The sequence below is a fragment of the Panulirus ornatus genome, chromosome 51, assembly GCF_036320965.1.
Source record: "Panulirus ornatus isolate Po-2019 chromosome 51, ASM3632096v1, whole genome shotgun sequence".
Classification (NCBI taxonomy): Eukaryota; Metazoa; Arthropoda; class Malacostraca; order Decapoda; family Palinuridae; genus Panulirus; species Panulirus ornatus.
Genome location: NC_092274.1, coordinates 1,750,870 through 1,772,883, shown reverse-complemented (window position 1 = coordinate 1,772,883; position 22,014 = coordinate 1,750,870). Strand labels below are relative to the sequence as shown.

Here is a 22,014-nt window from a genome sequence, read left to right as displayed (position 1 = left end):
GTGACCTTTCCTGATCTACCCTTCACTAACTAGTGACCCTTCTTGACCTCCTTCGCCATGCACTGACCTTTTCAGATTGCGTCACCACCGCCAGCTGCTCCTGACCAATCACCAGGTCACCAGACACTGGCTCTACTTGACCTCTTAAGGTCAACACGTCATTTGGATCCCACAGTGCCTTGTGTCTCATCTTGCCCTCCAGACAGTGACCTGACCTAACTAGGCTGTTGCAATCCCAGTGGTGACCCTGGTTGTATGTTACCAAGTGTTGTAGTCTGGCTGGTAGGTTGTAGTCTACCTGGTGTAGTGTAGTCTAGCAGGTAGTCTACCTGGCGTAGTGTACCCTCGCTGGTAAGCTGTAGTCTACCTGGTGTAGTGTAGTCTGGCTGGTAGGTTGTAGTCTACCTGGTAGGTTGTAGTCTACCTGGTGTAGTGTAGGCTGGCTGGTAGGGTGTAGTCTACCTGGTGTAGTGTGGTCTGGCTGGTAGGGTGTAGTCTACCAGCTGGATTGTAGGTGGTAGGATGAAGTCTACCTGGTCGATTGTAGTTCCAATTGAAAGTTATGTTTTCTTTTTTTTAGCCCCGGTGTTAATCATTGGCTGAAGGTCGCTGGTATTTTGTGGACGACTGAGTGATTGTCAGCGAGTACTGGTCGACACGAGGGTAAAATTCGTAGGAATATTTCACATCCGTCAGATCTGCGAGGGTATTCAGACGTGTCTAAATTGTGCTGGGATTCGGACATAGGTCAAAATCGTATTGGGAGACAGACAGGCATATCATGTCTGAATTGCATCGAGAGGTTCAGACATTTTGTTTAAACTATATTGAGAATCATACATGAATTTCGTCTGAATTCGCCAAAATGGTATTCCCCATCTAATGTGAGGATTCTCTGACTGTCCTGTCTTGGTTCTGTACTTCGTGGTAACGTACTGTAACGCGGATCTGAACTGTATTTCAGCTTTGTTGATGTTTGCTGATGAGTCCTACGAACGAAGGCGGTTATTATAAGTTAACGAATAAACACGGTTATTAATTACGGTTTTTTTTTGTTTATGCAGTACAAATAATGCTGTTATCGGCTAGGTTAAGGTGTGAGACTCGCCCAGCCCACCTCAGGCTGTGAGGCAACAGGAAATACAGTTAAACGCCGAGGTATGTGTGTGTGTGTGTGTGTGGGGGGGGGGGGTGAGGACAGTGCTGTATAGGATGTACCCTTGCCTCATCTACCTCGCAGGACTCACAGTGAACGTCCAGAGGAAAGGGTACAGAGACGGTCCCGTAACTGAGCTGGGTTGTCGCAAGAGGGTAGGGTAAGGGGGTGGCCAACACGGAAGAGAGAAATGGTAACTTGATCACAACGTCCAAGGGTTTACAGCAGTGAGATGAGGTCAGCTGTTGTGAACATGCATCGAACAAGAGGACGTAACAGGGAATCTGTTATATACGATGAAATGAAGTGCTTTTCGAGTACCGAGTTGAGAAGGGATGGATGGATTGAGCCCGAGTGCTGGATGTCGACACCAAACCAAAGCTTCAAAAGCGCCATGATCAACTTCGACATACGGGGCCAAACGGTCGTAGACGTCCGACCCCATGCCGCTCAAAATCCCTCAAAAATTCCTGACGACACACAGTCATACACATGACGCTTCAACTAGTTCTGACTTGAAGTTTTCAAACAGTTTGTCCCAAAATATTTACTCACTTTTTGACACCCTTATTATAACTCATGGATTTTTTTTTCAGATAAAAAAAAAGAGAAAAAAAGTCAGTATCATAGTGAGCACATTTCGGGGACACCCTGTATACACATAAAAGTATGCTGTTGCGAAGCCATCAGTACTACATGAAATCTGTCAGCTGTATGACGGGTTTACGAAAGTACACCGCCTCGGCCGCATCACAAAAAAAAAAAAAAAAAAAAAAAAAAAAAAAAAAAAAAAAATGAATGTGTCAGCCACTAGACACTGACGGACCCCCATTATGCCACTCATCCCGTCTGTACCCACACAAAGCCTCCTCTCCAATTGACAACGGCATTTTGCAGGGTGTATTTGGAGGGTTTATTGAAGTGTGAGTGGTTTATTGCTTTAGATGATACTTCGGTACACTGGCGGGTATGTGTATAGTGGTGTTGTGCGTCGTTTTTTTATATTAAAGAGGAACAATACCAGAGCTCCTTGAGGAGCTACGCATAGTATATCGATGAAAAACTGGAGCCTTGATCTATTAGGGCCTTCGGGGTCAGTGGAAACCAAACTGCTTTCCAGATCTGTGTTACTGTCCAGATCTGGTCTCTGCTGAGTTCGCTGTCTTCCCCTACACAGGTATAGACTGGAAGTATTCCGTCGATGGATCTTCAATATGGTTTACCCCAGATGCTTCACTTGTCCTGGTCGAGTCCACTGACAGCGATTATACCACATCGTTCCAGTTCACTCCATCCCGTGCACGCCTTTCACCCTCTTGCATCTTCAGAAGTACATGTACTAAAGAATTTTGCCATATGTCCAGGAAGTGTCCGAATCTATACGAGCATTTCTAGACTGGAAATACGGGTCTGATGTAATCAATGGTGCTAGCGTGTGGCGTAGTATTCTAAACTCTTCAAAGCTGGATTCTGTTTCCTCAACACGATTATAAACCTGTTTAGTTTTTATTTCCCCACTTTTTTTTTTTCTTATAGATGGTAAGTTCAGATACCTGTCCAAGGTGGGTATGTTTAGGGAATGTGCTCCTGTAGACTGTTAGTTGCACGGGGTTGTGTTTTATAAAAGACGTCCTTGTTTACACCACCCTGTTGGAAGGCGACTGACTGTTTGTTGTGGTGAGTTTATAAAGCTACCGCGGCATGTGTTAGGAAGGGGGACTGTACACCACCCCCCACACCCCTGCTTGATGAAGGAAGTCCTGGCGACGATGTCCAGTCAGTATAGCTACAGTGGTAGGTCGCTGGTTAGGTTTCCCTGGGTGTCTGCAGGCGGGATCAGCTGATGCCCGGAGGTCCGCTTGGTCCCATGCTTTGTCGACGGCTTTGAGGGACCAAAGTCGGCCGGAGGTTTTGTGGGACCAATGTCGACTATGTCAAAGGCTTTGAGGGACCTGACGTCAATGGACGGCAGAACAGCGCATGACTGTGGTAATGATGTGGGTGATCTTCCACGGCTGTGGTGGGAGGCGTTTGGGGATATCGACACAGATATAATCCATCATTAGTCGTGTGTCGCTGGGTCAAACGTTTGTCCCCTTGAGATCGCCATAGCGCCGCTGGGTCAAACGTTTGTCCCCTTGAGATCGCCATAGTGTCGCTGGGTCAAACGTTTGTCCCATGAAGGTCACAAGTGTCGATGGGGCAAACGTTTGCTGCTGTGTGTCGCTAAGCGAACGTTTGTTCCCCTGGAAGTAGCCACCGCAAACGTTTGTCCCTGACAGTTTCCAGACTCCTTGTGCAGTGGGATTTCGGGGGCTTAAAGTATCTATTCTCATCCTTGTAGATCTGACGATGTTGTTAATATCGTACTTTACAGACGTCTGTTGCTGGCACAATAATGATTCCTTGCCCTCAAACAGCCCTAGGAAGTAACGCAACACGTCAAAACGAACGTACCTGATGACGCTTCAAACACCTGGTAGCGGTTCGAAACTCACCGCCAGGAAGCACTAGTGTGGTAGTAAGTCTAGTAAGGTGCCAGACGCAAGCGAAGGCGAGGCCATATTTTAATATTCATTGTGTTTTAATGTCGACCAGTCGTGCACGGATGCCTTTTTTAGACATCCAGCATTGATACCTCCCTGATATATATATATATATATATATATATATATATATATATATATATATATATATATATATATATCATATTCGTTCGTATTTCCTGGTTGAATCTTGTAAGAGCACAAGAAATGCTGTCGGCTCTGTTCACCCATGTATTATGATACAGACTAGAGCCAGATCAGTAGCGCCAAACAACTTAATGGACCAGGTCTTCCTCACCAGCGGAGGAGCTATGGCTTCAAAAGTCTTAGCTCTGAGGAGCAGAGGCCATCTTGAAGACCCAGCTGAAGGAGCGAGTTAGAAGGGCGGTGTGATACAGGCTTGAGATTGTGGAGGCATTACTCCCGTGTCAGTGTATTTATAGCAAGTGACCCACTACCCAGATGTACCCCGGTGTGATGGTTACGGCAAGACCACAAGCAGGGAACCGGTTCCGGGCCCCATTATCAAGAACCGGAAGGAGTCAGACCGGCTTCTGACGCGTCCGCCATTCGCTCAAGACATCATCCTTGACCTCATGAATAGCCAGACGTGGCCCGGAGCCGTCTGGAAGAGTAATCGAAGTGGGACAAAAAACTGACGTAAAGTAACTGTGCGTGTATTTATAAGTACGGTCTTGCTAAACGAACTTCTCGCTTCAGGGGAGGAGTCCACCCTGTCCCTGCTACGGAACGGAGCGTAAAAAGCTAGGTCTACTGGGAGCCTCTGGGAAAGAAGACCTGGGTCTTTCTAGGTCCCCTTCTTATTGCAAATGCGTCCTGGGATAATACACACACCCACTGTACCATGCCCTTTCATCATCACTTTCATCTGGCAAAATTGCCTCATCACTTTCCAGACTTGTTCCCTTCTTGGCTTCCTGGTGCCAACCCTTCAACAGCGAGCGACGCTTGTTTCGCCATCAAAACGACCATTTCGACTCGGCACGCCCGCGCGCGCGCATGTGTCCCCGTCTTGGTACAATTAACTGCTTGTTTCTCCCGAACAGTTATCGCAGGTGGTTCAGTCATTGCTGATGCAGAGGCGCATGGCGTACTGATGGGCCGTGCATGAGAATGGGACGTGATGCAAGACCAGGTTTAACAAACGTGTTAGTGGCCGAGTGTATTACGCACCCAGGGCTCGTACTGACGCCTCCTGCCTGGCATATGACCGTCAGTTTAAGTGTTAAGACCACACAGGCCATCTCGCTCGGACCTGGGGGTCTATGTGGTCTACGTCTCTCTCTCTCTCTCTCTCTCTCTCTCTCTCTCTCTCTCTCTCTCTCTCTCTCTCTCGTAGTGTCAAGGCCAGACCACCCTCGCTTATTAGACCCCGGGGTCTGTGTGGCCCGTGTAGCAAGAGCGTCTGTTACCTCCCGTGTGTGTGTGTGTGTGTGTGTGTGTGTGTGTGTGTGTGTACACAGCTCAGCACAGACGGGGGGGATCAGCCACTGTACAAGGGGAAGTTTTGGATGGTTACTGTGTCGTTGGCTTTACGACGGATGTTGTGTGTTTGTCCGCCTAGGTGGGGTTAGCTCGTTGTTCTCGTCTGCGTGTGTGCGTGTCCACATCCTGTTACTACCACCGCCACACCACCGCCAGGGTTCGCCACAGTCGTTTCCGGTTAGCTGTGGTGGTGGGGGGCGGATGACGCTCAGCCAAGGTTATGCTCGGTGCGCGACCAGCCCTACAGACCTGCACACTAGCCAGCCCTGTCCACTAGTGCACCGCCGGCCGTATATAGGGCCGTACAGCCCTGTCTACTCGTGCACACATGCCCTGTATAAGAGTGCACTGCCAGCCGTATATAGGGTCGTACAGCCCTGTCTACTCGTGCACCACCAGCCCTATATAACTAGTGCCTAAGCCATACATGCCCGTCCACCAGCCCAACATACCCAGCCCTACACCTGAGAGAGAGAGAGAGAGAGAGAGAGAGAGAGAGAGAGAGAGAGAGAGAGAGAGAGAGAGAGAGAGGGGTGACTGGGGGCAGCCTAGCGACAAAGGAGTGTACTTAAGGTGATAAAATGTACCGATTGTGTGTACTGGCGACGGTGGAGTGGGCCTGGTGACGGCCGATTGTACCGGCGAACACGATGACCGTCACTCCCGCCAAATTCGTTGGGAAGTAACGGGCGCGTTCGGTGGCTCGGGGACTGGCTGACCCGTCTGCAGGTGAGGTGAAAGTTCTCCTCTCACAAAGTCACTCCAGTGGAGGAGGGGTACCTGGGGGGATAGGGATCTGGTTTGACCTTGTCTCCAGTGGGTCGAGTTCCTCCCTGCACGAGTGTGACGGCGTCTCGCGCTCTAGGCGAACGTTCTGTGAGGAGGGAGGGAGGCTGACGCCGTGCACGAGCAAGGCACGAACACGGACGCGGCCAGCGAACAAAGGTCCGCTTCACGGTAAACGGGCGCTTCAAATGACCAGCGAACAACAGACGGACACGAACGCAGGTAACGAAGACAACGAGCAAAAAATGCTATCACTGTACATACATAACCAAAATACAGTGACGTTTGGTCTAGATATGTCAGGTCACCGACATAATTTCCTGGCGGGTATATCTTTCTCCGGGTCATCCACGGTGAGGTGGTAGCCAGCCCCTGACGTGAGCCAGCTTCAGCTGGGCTGGTGAAATCACTCTAGTGTGTTGTCACACTGTGACCTCGCCTGAGCCAGTAGGTCAGGTGTGTCTTGTTCCCCTCCCCACCTCCCAGGAGTCAGGTCAGATAAGGTCAACCTGGTGAGAGTGACTGCCGGCCCTCACTAGCTTCCAGAGGAACAAAGACAGAAGAGAAAAAGGACAGTTCAGTGGACATTTAACCCAAGCGTTGCTTACCCCTCGTCTATCTGTTATGGCTCATGCGCGCGCGCGTGTGGTCCGCATTTACTTCAATACTGATACATTGATGATCTCCAACGTAAAGATAATTACTTCCCATTAACGTAATTACCCAATTCTCTTTGCCTGACGAATCAATGCATAATCCAAAGCATATTAACATGCCGTCCATGGCAAGTGGGGGAGGAAGCCATTAAATACGTTAATTAACATCTCTCAAGTGCGAATATTTATATGATAATCAGATTTATATATTAGCGTATATGACGCAATTTCACCAAAATCATATACATCTTTTTCAAAATATTTCTTGCAATGCCTAGTTGTTTTTAAGACAAGTGCATTACGTGACATATGAGGGAATATATATGAGAATACTGAAGGAAAGGTATGCCATAGGGTACAGTAAAAACGAATGTAAATATATATATATATATATATATATATATATATATATATATATATATATATATATATATATATATATGGACAGTCACTTGTTTACCAAATGGTGTCCTAGCTTCGTCTCGTCGTTGTATATCAAATGACTTATATTTCCTTTTATCTCCCCTTGATGATGTGATTATTACACGAAAGTGCACTTGGGAATTTATCGTGTTTCATGTCCACGTGGACTCATAGGAATATATATACATATATATATATATATATATATATATATATATATATATATATATATATATATATATATATATATATATATATATATATGAGGTAAAGTTACCATGTCTTTGAAGCGCTCGACCGCCACGCTTACTGGCTAAGTTTAACGCTGACGTTTTGGTCGCTGGGAATAGATACTGCAAAAAGCCAGCGTTCGATTATGACTGCGAAATATACTGTGTTGCAATAAGCCGGCCGGAGGGAAAAAGTTCCATTATGTGTCCAGAGTCGTCCCTAGCTAGAACACACAGTCATTAATATAAGTTTTACTACACACATCAATATTACATATATATATATATATATATATATATATATATATATATATATATATATATATATATATATATATATCTTAATATGCGGGAAGTTAATGGATAATCTGCTATATTACGTAAGATCTTAATGGATAATCTGCTATACATATGACGTAAGATCCTGGCGTCCTTTCAACCCATTTCCTCCGTGACTTACTAGTTTCTGTCGAGGAAAATACGGATTTACGTGTTTTGAGGGAGGGCGAGGCGGAGCGCAGCGCAGCGCCTTCATCACGCACTCTAATACTGCCAGCCAGTTGTGCCATGGCTCATATAGATACGTCTGATGATATGGCGCAGTGGGGCGGAGGGGCGCCACTGAAGAAAAAAAAAATCTTACTTCGAAGCTTTGTGGGGTTCCGTCAAGCGAGTGTTGGTTCCTTCTCCATTATTCTCCTTGAAGGCGGGAGGGACGTCAACAGAGTGGGCGGGCAATCCAAGGAAGAAATACCACGCAAGCACGTCGGTACGACCCTAGCACGACGGTACGACCCTTGAGCACGACGGTACGACCCTTGAGCACGACGGTGCGACCCTTGAGCACGTCGGTACGACCCTTGAGCACGACGGTACGGCCCTTGAGCACGAAAGTACGACCCTTGAGCATGACGGTACGACCCTTGAGCACGAAGGTACGACCCTTGAGCACGACGGTACGATCCTTGAGCACGTCGGTACGACCTTTGAGCACGTCGGTACCCCTGTGTCCCCCAAGACCTTAGTTTCAAACTCTGGTCTCGACATGCCAACAAAGACGACCTTTAAGGATCACATATTTAAGGGCCTCCGTGGTGTAGCGGTCAGCGGTCCTGACCGTGACGCATTCACGAGCCTGCCCAGGGGCGAGCATGGCATAGGTTCGAATCCTGAGAGCGGCCGTTGGTCCACAGTTAACCCAGCTGTTCATCCACCATCAGCGTCCATGAACACCACTATCATTCACCATCAGGGTATCATGAGCACCAGTGTCATGCACCATCAGGGTCCTGATAACACCAGTGTCATACAGTGTGCCGTAACACTAGTGTCATGCAGTGTGCCAATCTGTATCCCGAGTGTCTGAAAACATTTTCGTCATGTTCTGGGACTGGCGTCGTCAAGGTCAATCTCATTTAACAGCCTTCACTTCATCTTGACATTTCAAGCTGTCATGTGTGTGTGTGTGTGTGTGTGTGTGTGTGTGTTAGAAGGAGGGAGGGGGGAGAGAGAGAGAGAGAGAGAGAGAGAGAGAGAGAGAGAGAGAGAGAGAGAGAGAGAGAGAGAGAGAGAATCTTTATGGTGTGTTTTTTTTTGTGCACTGAAGGACGTGCGAAGCGTCCCTCCTTTTTTTTTATTTTTTTTTTCTTGCATTTCTGCGTCTGCTAATTTCAAGTACACACGTTCGATTCCACACACAACACAGACAAAAAAACATCCCTGATCTCGTTACAGTCACAGACAAGACACACCTGATCCCCTATAAACACACACACACACACACAAAGACACTGAACAAACACAGCCACGCACGACATAAAGAAGACGTCTTTGAACAGACCCGCGCAAAGGTTGTCACCGTAGAGAGAAAAATAACAAATGCCAAACATTCATTCTAATGATGGCTCTTCCTCCACATTTATCTCCTGCCCAGATGTTATCAGTGAACAGAGGAGACACTGAACATCACACTCCAGGTGGGTGGGGTGAGAGAGAGAACCATTTGTCCTCAGATTAATTTACGATTTCACCAACGTAAATCCTTTCTACGTGCATTTCCCTGTGGTTCTGAACCCCTGTGTGTGTGTGTCTGTGTGTGTGTGTGTGTGTGTGTGTGTGTGTAAGGGAGACAGACAGATCCTACAAGTGTACAGCATATTCTAATGGGAAAGTTATCACTGTAATGGCTGCTAACACAGCCAGTCAGCAACTATCAAGCTAATTACTGGTCGATCCAATTAATTAAGCCATGGAGTGGTAGAGGGACCTCCCAATTACTTAATTGCATTAAACACTCGAGGTCTATTACAGGTAATGGGGCCTGCTGGGCACCCACCTGTTGATATAGATCATCTGCGCAACTCCTTTCCTTTGTGTGTGTGTATATATATATATATATATATATATATATATATATATATATATATATATGAAAGGCCAAGAGGCATTGCGAAATACATAACTAAAACGGGAGAGTTACACTCATTAAAGGTTGCAGATTAAGTGCTGTGTAATCATGCATCACTTTGCAACGATGGGGGTCCGTAACTGGGGTATTTATACCCAGGGTTGAAGAGGTATTACCACATGGAATATATAGTCTGGTATATAATCCGACACCTGACTTTAGATACTACCAGGTGTACTTTAGATACTACCAGGTGTACAAGCCTACCTGGTTTTCAACATATAATAATAGGTGTACAAATCGACCAGGTTTTCGATTTGTCATAAGACCAACAGGTGGACAAGCCTACCAGGTTTTAATCATAAAACACCTACAGGTATACAAATCTACCACGTTTTCGACTTGTCATAAGACCAACAAGTGTACAAGCCTACCAGATTTTCGATATAACGCCAAAAGGTGCACCAGTCTACCAAGTTTTCTACCTATTAAAACACCCGCAGAAGTACAAGTCTACCAAGTTTTTTGATCGACTGAACAGAAGTAGATGTAAGGTTCAAGGATGGAGACATGTTGCATGGGCATACATGGGACGGATCAGGGTACATACATGGGACGGATCTGGGTCCATACATGGGACGGATCTGGGTACATACATGGGACGGATCTGGGTACATACATGGGACGGATCTGGGTACATACATGGGACGGATCAGGGTACATACATGGGATGGATCTGGGTACATACATGGGACGGATCTGGGTACATACATGGGACGGATCTGGGTACATACATGGGACGGATCTGGGTACATACATGGGACGGATCTGGGTACATACATGGGACGAATGAGGGGGCATACATGGGACGGACCAGGGTACATACATGGGACGGATGAGGGGGCATACATGGGACGGATGAGGGGGCATACATGGGACGGATGAGAGGGAATACATGTGACGGATGAGGGGGCATCCATGGGATGGATGAGTGGGCATCCATGGGATGGATCAGGGGGCATACATGGGATGGATCAGGGGGCATACATGAGAAGGTTCAGGGGGCATACATGAGAAGGTTCAGGGGGCATACATGAGAAGGTTCAGGGGGCATACACTCATGAACCTTAAGCAGGAAGTGATTCTGCACCTCTGGAGGGAACCCCCAGTCCCCCAGAAAGGGCAGGGACGTCACCCCAGAGAGCGACATTTCCCTTTCCCTGATCTATCAACCTGTTTCCGAGCGAGTCTGGCAGCTTGTGAACACTAAAACGCCCGTCGTAATGACTTCCAAATACATTTCTTTAGTTGATATTATTAACCAAGGATGATTTCTTTCGTGACGAAGAACTTGGTTGTGTTGAGAGTAGCTTGATACAGGAGCCAAGGTGAGGATTTACACAAGACATCTAAAGATCTGGCTGGCTGATTCTCATTCAGTGTTTCGTCTTACTGCTTCGTATTTTTCCGTACAGCTGGCGTGGTGAGGGGAGAGGGCGTGTCGAAGGCTATGGTGGTAGGAGGGAGGGTCCTGGGGGACGTGATGGGGTGGGAAGGGGTTTCCGTGATGGGAGAAGGGGTGGGGATGGGTCCACGTCACCATGGGATGTGCTAGGGCGCTACGATGAGAGGAGAGAGAGAGAGAGAGAGAGAGAGAGAGAGAGAGAGAGAGAGAGAGAGAGAGGAGAGAGAGAGAGGCCTCCATGTATGCCAGGCAAGTTACATAGGTGGGTTAAAGGACATGTATTCAGGACACGCACGCGCGCCTCAGAACAGCTCCGGAAAGTCGAAATGGTTCGGATCCATCTGAACGGAACACCTGTTTCGTTCGATCACTTTACGTGTACACTCAAGACTATTTTACGGGTCAGCGATAAATGTAAACATATGATCAATTTCTATGTTCTGGATGGTGTAGGATGACATTAGAAGCCTTAATCCGTCCTGGCTGTTGGAGGTTTGTATTATATATATCTGGGGATGGGGAGAAAGAATAACTTCCAACGTATTCCATGCGTGTCGTAGAAAGCGACTAAAAGGGGAGGTAGCAGGGGGCTGGAAATCCTCTCCTCTCGTTTTTTCTTTTTTTTAATTCTCTCCAAAAGAAGGAACAGAGAAGGAGGCCAGGTGAGGATATTCCCTCAAAGGCCCAGTCCTCTGTTCTTAACGCTAACTCGCTAACGCGAGAAACGGCGAATAGTATGAAAAAAAAAAAAAAAAAAAAAAAAATATATATATATATATATATATATATATATATATATATATATATATATATATATATATATATTGGGTTGAATCGGAATATCGTACAGTTTTTTAATCAAATACATCAATCTGGATAAATGTATTCATTATTTGAATTTGTACGACATTCAAAAATGCATAAGTATATACAACTAAAAATTGGAGGAAAGTAGACGAGAAATGACTTTGCTAATGTAGACGGAGTGCAAACGGTTCACAGAGATGGAAGTCATGACAGCTTTACCCCCCCCCCCCCCTTGCAGCTGGTCGTACAGAAAACGGCGGTAGAAAACGGGGAGCGTGAGGATGCCAAGAGAAAGGTGGAGCGAGCTCGGGGTGCCAGTTGGCCGCCAGCCTGGCTGGTGCGAGTGTGTCAAGTGTGCTGCGTTACGAAGCCAGGCTACGGAAAATCGTCCTAGGAACTCCCGACCCCCTGGCTATTAATACGCCCCCGGGAGAGGTTTTCACACTAACTTTGGATTTGCATGGAAGGGTACGTCCGCTGCAGTTCTCTCTCAAAAGACATTTGATCAGTTCTAAATCTAAATTCTGTGGTTTGACGAGGAGCGTGAGTACTTGAACACAAGGGTGGACCCCTCTCCTCTTTCCAGTGTGTAGGCAACTAAGCTTCGCAAATTTTGGGAGTTACTGTTTTTAAAGGATGATACCGAAGCGTTAATTGACGACGGGGGGGGGGGGGGGGGGGGGGATTCAGGACATGGGCTGAGGTGGGATCGGGGGAGACCGTGGGCTCTGTGCCTGGGATGTGGTGTGAAGGAGACGCTGGGGGCTCTGTGCCTCTCGCATCTTGGGAGGCTCTGGGGGCCTGGGGGCTTTGCTGGTATGTATCTTGGAGGCTCTGGGGGCTTTCTGGAGGGGCTCTGCGGGGCTTTCTTGGAGTGCCTCTTGGAGCCTGAGGGCTTTGAAGGGTGTACCTTGGAGGCTTTGTGGAGTTACGTTGGAACTCAAGACCCCTGTTACAGCTACATGGTAACTCAAGTTTCTTGTTATAAAGACATGGTAGCTTACGTCCATCGCCAGAGAGACGTGGTAACTCGAATAGATTGTTAAAGTGACGCGGTAACTCAAGACCCTTGTTATAAGTGGGCCGTAACTCAATCCCCTCGTTAGAGAAGCGTGGTAACTACCGAATTACTTGCAACATGATATGAACGACCATCCGCTACACGACCACGGGCACGACCAGACCACGACCCTGAGGTATGACAGTACGACATGCTGAGCACAAGTGTACGACCCTCATTCAAGATGGCCTGGCCCTCGGCTTAAGGTCAGGTCAAAGGTCACACTGATGATCTTAATATTCCAACCGTCTATAAGGTCAGATATGTGAAAGCCGGATGACTTCACCTTACTTACCAATGAGGCTAACTGAAGCCCAAGGTGTGCGCCACTTACAGCAGCAGGGGACTGCAGAATCCTTTCGAGTGATGATTTATTTGACAAGATAGTACTCCCGGGGAATGTCCATGTAACGGCCGTGTTAAGAATGTGTGTGTGTGTGTGTGTGTGTGTGTGTGTGTGTAGGGGAGGGTGAGGGGAGTGAGCAGGGATGTTAGGCGTGCCAAGCGTACGATCATTTCATACCTTCGGATGACGTCGTGCGTGTGCCAAACGTATGATTTTTTTTTTTTCAATGCAATTCCCATGAGCCTTTTTTTTTTTATCATTCGCAACCAGACTGAACGTTCAATTCCGACACATCAAGTATAAAATACCTTATGATATAAATGTTTCATTTAATATAATCATATCAATTATCTTACTAGCTACTTCGATAATGATAATTGTAATTAATAATCTTGAGAAGTACTTCAGGATATTATAAACTGTACATTTAAGGTAAGTTGAACATTATTTACTTTCATAAAACCTTTTGGCACTTAAGAAAACGAGGATTTAAATCATATTTTCAACGAGGAATCAAATCATATTTTCAACGAGGATTCAAATTACATTTTTAATCAGGAATTAAATTATATTATCAAACTGACTGTGTCTCACATTCGTTGTAGCCATTATTCAAACTGCCGTCTCTTATCTATGCATCGATTACAATAATTTTCGGATCAGAGCGAATGAGCGCGACGCTACGAGCCAGCGATGCTTCGGAACACCGACCGACCCAGCCCCAGATTCGAACACAAGCTTTCGCAACGCTGATGGCGAGGTGTGACAACACACACTCTCACAACGGCGTGTCAATTCACCGCCTGGTCTCCAGCGGGTACACCAGCACCTAGTATTCCACACACGGTGCACGTTGTTGACGTCAACACGTAAATAAGCAGCTTTTTTCCCCCTCTTCGAAGCAGGAGTTAAACTGTCCCAAAGCCTTTTTTCTTCTTCGAAGCAGGAGTTCAACTGTCCCAAAGCCTTTTTTCTTCTTCGAAGCAGGAGTTCAACTGTGCCAAAGCCTTTTTTCTTCTTCGAAGCAGGAGTTTAACTGTCCCAAAGCCTTTTTCTCTTCAAAGTAGGAGTTAAACTGTCCCAAAGCCTTTTTTCCTCTTCAAAGCAGGAGTTCAACTGTCCCAAAGCCTTTTTTCCTCTTCGAAGCAGGGGTTTAACTGTCCCAAAGCCTTTTTTTCTCTTCAAAGCAGGAGTTCAACTGTCCCAAAGCCTTTTTTCCTCTTCAAAGCAGGAGTGCAACTGTCCCAAAGCATTTTCTCCTCTTGGAAGCAGGAGTTTAATTGTCCCAAAGCCTATCTGTCTCTTCGAAGCAGGAGTTGGACCGTTCCAAAGCCTTTTTTGTCTATTTGAAGCAAGAGTTGAACCGTTCGAAAACCTTTTTGTCTCTTCGAGGCAGGAATTGAACTGCTCCAAAACACTTGAGCCATCCACGTCCGTGTTGGAGTTGCACTCTTTGTTTCGTAGATTTATGACCAAATTAACTTTTCCGTCGATGTATGAACGTACGATCACGTGACTTCATGTATAGGTTTATGTTGCTGAGCGCTTCGGCAGAGCACCAAAGACTGATGGTCGTCCTGTACTTGTATGTTTCAACCCTCGGGCTGAACTAAATAATGGGTAATTTACATTTTCTATGAAGCACTTTAACTCCTCTACCCATTCTCCCTCTATATAGATTAGCCTCGGTACATGGTTTAGTTGTATATATACCCTATATATACTTATATATAGGCTGCTTCCACGACTGGTAAATTAGGGAAAGCGTTTGATATAGCTTCACAAAAATCTCTACACTTTGATTTCCACGAGAAAGGGTCCTTCCTGCGAGGTTGTGTAACAGTGCCGGACCGCGTCCTCGATCACAGACGCGGTCGGCATTTGTATGCTGCTTCGGGGACATGGCCATGTCGGCCATTAATGCCCTCAAGAGCTGCATCATCAACCACCTTCTGTCTATCAAATGCTTTCCATCTTCCCTGGGAGAGCAAAGCCTATTGTAACGCACCAGTCACACCAGGTGTTTCAGGAGACATTCAATACGGATTAATACGTGGGGGGAATACGGTATAATACGATAGGTAATACGGTATCATACGGGATAATATTAAGGGGAACACGAGATAATACGTGAGGGGACGGATGAAAGTGCCTTATCAATGCTTCACAGCTACGCTGTAAGTGGGTAGCACCCCACCCCCTTAACCCACCTACATTAGGTTTTCCACTTAGATTACGTGGGCAGCAGCTCCCCCCACTACCCACCTTCTTTCTATGCCTCCCGACATGCACACCACGGCAGGTGGCGGCACAGCCCATCAGCATATACCGTTATCTGTCAGTGCGAGCATTTTTTTTTTTTTAAACGCCTGGAGGATCAGTACCGCTTTTGCCATTATTTATTCAAATTATTCCTTAAAGTATGCTATGTATACTCAGCCTCTGACGTCAAGAAGGCATGAAATCATTTCCGCTATTTTTAATATACTCAAACGATGCCGGAGCCGAAAATAGTTCGCGCGGAAAAAACTCGATATTAAAAAAATATATATAATAAAATGCACGTCCCAGACGACGCTGGGTAGTGGGTGGCCTTGTACTAGCTGACTGCCGTGTGCCGCAAATATATACACTTTTAAAGAAACCTTAAAAATAATATATATATATATATATATATATATATATATATATATATATATATATATATATATATATATATATATATTATATGAGAAAAAAAATCGTTGCTTAACATAACTGAATATCTTCCGGACATATGATTTCTGTGTTCTTTAAAATATATTCATCTATTGAGACACTTCATTTTGTAAGCTGACTTTCAAAAGTAATTCGAGTTGAATTTGATCACTTCTCAAAAGTTGCCTTTAAGAGTTCATTTACCTAAAGAAAAAAAAATCCCGTTTTAAGAAGTCTTTCACGTAAAACAGATTAAGAATTCATTTACCGCGAATTTCCAAATCAAGCAATCAATAAGGACACCTTTTTTTTTCGAATATACTCCGAGAAGAATTCCTGAAGATGTCTATCTGTCGTTTATGTGACGGGTCGTCTGTAAATAATGTGACGGGTGTCGTCCATGTGACGGGTACTGCTGGCTTCCGTCTGTGGCATACTGTCCAAGACTCGGGTGTGTGAGATCCGCCTCTTGTAAGTGTGAAGGTTAGGTAGCGGATGAAAGGTCGTGGTTGCACAATGTTATTGTACACACACACCACCCCGGGTGAAAGTCGTCTTGGGCCTGGCGTGGACACTAGTGGGACACGACATCAGCCTACACGACCCAGCCTAGCGGTCCGGAAATGTGCCGCCCCTCACCACAGGCACCAAAGTCAGGTCATCAATGCTCAAGGAAGTTACGGTTCTTGGGCGATTTTTGCTACCCAACGACTTTACAAAGAAAAATATTTCCTATTCAGAGCAAGGTAGTGCATACGATCCTTGAGCACGACGGTACGACCTTTGAGAACGACTATGCGATCCCCCTGGGTCGTGTGTCATGCTCAAAGATCGTACCGCAGGGCACAGGGATCGTACCGTGCTGCTGGTGTGGTGACAACGCGGAAGAAGTCCGCCTCTTTCGAATCCCAACACAACTGCAAGCACCTGTTTGCCTGCCAGCTGTTGAGGACGAGAAAATTGCATAAAAACAAACATTATTTCTGAGCGCTTGCTCGCGCCCGCTAGGCAGCTGCCGCCACATGTTAGACCGTATCCTCGGGCAAGGATGACACTGGGGTTCAAATAGCTCAAACGGAAGCAGCTGTTGGCACCTGTTAGGCTGCTTTATAAGAAGGGTGGCGCCAGGGGGGATGATCCCATTACTTTAGAAATGTAATCCCGCGCGGCCGTCTCTAGCTCGCTGACGACGCTGCCGGCCGTACGAGCAACTTTTTAATTCAGCTGCCGGCCGTAGGAGTACCGTTGTAACTCAAGTGTATCACTTCATTCTTATGATTTTCTAAAAACCACTCGAGGGGTCGAAGGCCCGTGGCCTGCTCCACGCACATGCTACCACCAAAGGATGAAATGCCCTTTGAGCGGGGATCATATTTAATTTATGGGTCGACACGTCCCCATGATCATAAGCTTCTAAAATACAATATCATCACTATCACTTTCCGCCCAAATATGTGAACAAGTTTTACCAATATTACTGATTTCTTTAAACTTATAGATCTGCATTACCGCGTGCACATAGTATGTTCAAATTTAAGTGCCTCTTCAGCTGAACTTATCTGACCTTACGGATCTTACGCTTCGGTATGACATGACCTTTGACCTGCTACTTAAAGATCGCATGAAAAACCACATGAAATATATCCATATACGATAAAGCAAACATGAAATACATACATATACGATAACGTAAACATGAAATATGTCCATTTACGATAATGTAAACAAGAAATATACTGGGTATAGATAGGGTCTGTGGTTAACAGCAACATGAACACCATCCATCATCAGATATATACTGAGAATGATTTTAGTATCAAAGTTCAGCCATACTGACCATTTCATTTTCATTCTAATTACGGCATAATACCTTCAGGGCTTCTGACGCTTGAGTAAATAGATTCGCGAGGCCATAACATAAACTAATTGAAATGGAGACCATAGAAGAAAAAATTATGTGAAAGAAAGTCATAAGTTTGGAGAGGGAGAGAGAAAGCGATCAATTCCTGTGTAAAGATGTTAAGATTAAATCTAACCCATGGAAAATGTGTCGAGTAAGACTTCCGTATATCATTAAAAATAAAAACACATTCGTAACTCTGATGCAGTATCTATAAATATAAAAAAAAAAATGTTACTCAGAGCAAGTACGTTAGGGTACAGTAAGCCAGGCCACTACAGCTACATTCTGAAGACTGCCAGAGCTTTGTAGCTGCCCAACTTACCTCCTCGTCTCTCCTACGTGTATTTACGGTTATGCAAGTGTTCTTCCAAGATGAACTCGGCTTCAGGATTTTAAAGTCACGAACGACGGAGGTCCATGACGGCTGCGACCTTGTACTTCTGTATCATGTGAGGTTGTACGACGGCAACCTTGCAATTCAGTAGTCTTGGGACTGGTGTGTTCCGACCACTCTCCATGGCTTCAGTTTTTACGCCCTTCCGGACACAGGTTCGCTCACATGATCGAATGGGTTCTCTGTCGCCGGTGTCCAAGCCGCACTAACCTTAGATGGCACACCCTTATTGTCGCTGATAAATACGATCGCCAGCTTCACAGTGTCCCATCTCGCTTCCATGTCGGCGTTGCGGCTCCAGTTAAGGTAGAGTTGGCAAACTTGGCGCTCCCGCAACAGGATTGTGTGCCTGGGGTGTCACCGCACTGCCCTGGTTTTAAACGAGTTGTTACCACACCAGCTTGGCTCTTACATGAAGGAAAGTCGTCCCGGCGACGAGACCATCTCAAACATCCTGTTTCTTGAACCAGTTGTCTTCCATAACTCACTCCTGTAAGAGGTTCTGGAGCGGGATGCGATGCGATGACGCGGCCCGTGAAGGTCGAGGGAGGCCCAGAGGGTTCCGCGTCCAGTCGCACTCAAGGGTCGTACCGTCGTGCCCTAGGGTGGTCGTACCGTGCCGCTGAAGCTGGACGAGATACGGCTGGGGGTCGTACTCGAGACCAGGGATAACCCTCGTCTTACCAGTGCTCCTGAGTTGGCCTCACTCCTCTCCTGCTTCAAAGTACCGAGCAAGTGTACGACTTGGGGTCCAGGGGTCGAAACCAGACCGCTGGACATTTTCACATACCAAAATTGCATTAATTTCTCTAACATTCCATGTTATATGCTTCAGCTGTCATGCTCTTCGGCAAAGAAAGCACAAGCTTCGGCAGTTCAGAGTAAACACTACACACGCACTTGTGCGTACGACAGATATTCAAATGTTTCATAATAACTCGGAATTAGATGGATTTGACTTTTCATCTTTTCTTTGCTAAAATCGGGAGCGATGCGCCGTAAACGGCTGCAGAGAACTTAACACAAAAAATGCATTTGTAGGGAAAATATTCCTCTATTCGCTATGCTTCAACGCCTTTTCTAATCGCCCTCTCTCTCTCTCTCTCTCTCTCTCTCTCTCTCTCTCTCTCTCTCTCTCTCTATATATATATATATATATATATATATATATATATATATATATGCTTGTGTATGTGTGTGTGTTTAACAACACTACATACAATCCAAGCCAGATAAGGGGAGTCAGCACAATCATCCGGTTGCCAAGCAACCATCAACTCACAACACCTGCACAACAAAACAAATATACACCCAATAGGGTTCACCACCTCTGCAAACTTGGCAGCCAGCGATTTACAGCACCGCAACCCCCCCATCCCGCCCCCACGTACCCAAGTCACTAACTTCTATGTTGGGACAGAAGGCTCATTCCAAACTGCCAATTCATACTTCAGCTGTCTATTAACATGCATCGGTTCCCTCCTCCCCCCACCCTACAAACACCAGACTGACTTTATACATTTGCACGTTAAGGTCCAGGCAATCACGAAACTGCGACCCCTAGACTTGCACGTGTTACACTTGCCTCGTCCGAGGTTCTGTTTCCACCTCACTCTCCAACATAATAAACATCAACACAATGCAAGCACCATCATGCTTGAGGTACAACTTCTACATTGAACATACCGAGCGCCTATCCCCCCCCCCCCCAAAAAAAAGCCCGTAACTCACCACTGAAAGACACAAACTCGCCTCAGCAATCTTTTCAACCCCTAGTTCCTACCCCAACAGACGTGGCTGACTTCCTAGGCGCTGCTCGGGAGGCCCTTACGAGGTAGTTCTGCAGGAGGACAAGGTACAATATACATCGTACAAACATATTACCTGTAACTATTGTTAATAATGACTTACTATGAATTGATGATTCTATTAACCAGTGACAAAGAAATATGATACTAATATAGTGTATTCCATATCATTCCTCTTACATCATTGTTACTTCTATTAAACAAGAGGCTCCCCCTACAGCGCAGACGCGGAACTAAAGTTGTTTACATTATGGAGGGCCTTGCGCTAGGCAAGAACCCCGTAAAGTTAGGTCTTTGTTCAAAGACCTCTAAGACCCTTATACAACGGTCATGAGCAGCGATCACCTCGGTCTAAAACCACAAATAGGCTGGAGGGTGTAGATTTAAGGATTCCCATCTTCCTAACCTTAAAGAGCACTGTACTGGCACCATTTATCCATGGAGTTAGGGTGTCCCGTAGAAGGCGACCGAAAGAAGGCACAAAGGCACTATTGTCCGTAGTGTAGATGGGATAAACGCGTGTGAACCAATTGCATTATCATTCGTAGTGTATATGGGTAAATTGCTATATATATACAGTGGAACTCTTATATTCATCCTAGGGTTCTCCTTATGAAATTCAAACATGAATAATGAATTCCGCATAACCCGTCTCCTCTCTCTCTCTCTCACGCTGCCAGATTCGCCACCAGATGGACACGAGGGAGCTTGGCGTGTATACTTCAGAATGTATATTCTAAGGAAAGGACGGACCAATATAACATGATTATCCTTTAGTACCCATGATGACTTCGATTAATATCGCGATTGGGGTGGGGGTAAAAGCGCCTTTCTGAGATTAAATGAGCTCATTCTGCTCGAAGCAAAACGCGGGTCCCACAGCTGGGCTGTTGCGGACCATTGAAAACCAAGGAATGGTACATGGCTCCCCAGACACCAATGATGTTGTTACCAGGATTGAAACACACAGCAAGGCCTTCGACCTAGCACGTGTTACGACGGCTGCACAGGCCAGGGCGTCGCCCACTGGAGAGGCTGGCAGCGTCAAGGGGGAACATGTTCTGACTTAGGGCTCGACAGATATGAATGGCCACTGATTTACTGGCAAGCGTTTACGAATATGTCGGTGATGATGGGGTATGTTTCTTCTTAGGAACGCCAAACGTCAGAAAATGAGGCGCGTTAATTTTACATATGCGAGAGTAGTGGACAGAAATAAATAATTACACAATTAAGTTGCAGCAGCGCGAGATAAAGACAAGAGGAACAGACTTCTAAGAATGAGATTAGAAAAAAGAGCGCGCGTTTTTTGTTTTCACTCACTGGGTGTAAGAGCTTTCGAGCGCCATGTTGCGTGACGTCACGCTGAGGGAGGGATGCCACTAATCCTGGAGATGGTGTTTTGGTTCTTCATCTCGGGGCGTAAATATTTCCTCATTATGACCTGTGCCAGAATTCTGTAACGCGATATTGCTGCTCAAGAAGATCTGCCGAGAGGATTATTTGGGGGGAAAGCCCTCGCACGGGGGTATATATAAATATTTATGGTGACACTCGCTGATGTTATCCTCTGACTGTTTATGTGGATCATTATACTTTTTCTCAATTTCCTAATTTAATGTATACTGACCCTGTGGCTAAGCTTAAACCCGAGAAATCATTTAAGTGATCCTGAAATTCAGGTTTCATTATATTTATCTATTTGTGTGTGTGTGTGTGTGTGTGTGTGTGTGTGTGTGTGTGTGTGTGTGTGTGGTGGTTTAGTTCAAGCTTCAGGGCTTAGTGCTGAGTGATGTAGGGTTTCAGTGAGCCTTTGTAAGGCGA

The 22,014-nt window shown here is 46.0% G+C and overlaps 2 protein-coding genes across 5 annotated transcripts in view; one reads left to right on the top strand and one right to left on the bottom strand.

The window, feature by feature from the left end:
* Polr1A (RNA polymerase I subunit RpI1) overlaps positions 1 to 22,014 on the bottom strand; it is a 141,828-nt gene that overhangs the window by 91,066 nt on the left and 28,748 nt on the right. The window lies entirely within an intron of this gene.
* Positions 1 to 22,014, top strand: part of LOC139764818 (carbohydrate sulfotransferase 11-like) — a 53,286-nt gene that overhangs the window by 7,403 nt on the left and 23,869 nt on the right. The window contains exon 1 of one of the 4 annotated variants that reach the window (XM_071691785.1): positions 5,997 to 6,216. The exons of 1 other annotated variant lie outside the window; for it this stretch is intronic. The gene's annotated coding sequence lies outside the window, so the exon portion shown is untranslated. Of the gene's footprint in view, positions 1 to 5,996; positions 6,217 to 12,292; positions 12,451 to 22,014 lie in introns of those variants that run through there. 2 more of the 4 variants (XM_071691781.1, XM_071691784.1) reach the window with 2 other exon arrangements.